The following is a 329-nucleotide window of genomic DNA, read 5'->3' as shown; positions in this document are numbered from 1 at the left end:
CAAGATGCGGAGAAAATAGTAGAAGATCAACATCAGGATATGCCTATTGCGTAGAAAACTAAAAATGGTCATCCACTCGATAAGGTGTTAGGTGATATATCTACGGNGGTGGTAACCCATAGCTCTTTACGTAACTTCTGTAATTTTGTTGCATTTGTATCTCAAATAGAGCCGAAGACTATCGATGAAGCCATCGAGGATGTACACTAGGATATAGCTATGCAAGAAGAGCTAAACCCGTTCGAGCGAAATAATGTGTGAGACTTGGTCTCCAAACCTAAAGATCATCCTGTTATTGGCACCAGATGGGTCTTTCGTAATAAGCTAGA

This window comes from Lupinus angustifolius, unplaced genomic scaffold, assembly GCF_001865875.1.
Source record: "Lupinus angustifolius cultivar Tanjil unplaced genomic scaffold, LupAngTanjil_v1.0 Scaffold_671, whole genome shotgun sequence".
Classification (NCBI taxonomy): domain Eukaryota; kingdom Viridiplantae; phylum Streptophyta; class Magnoliopsida; order Fabales; family Fabaceae; genus Lupinus; species Lupinus angustifolius.
The sequence above is the reverse complement of the archived record's forward strand: the minus strand, read 5'-3'. Positions refer to the sequence as shown.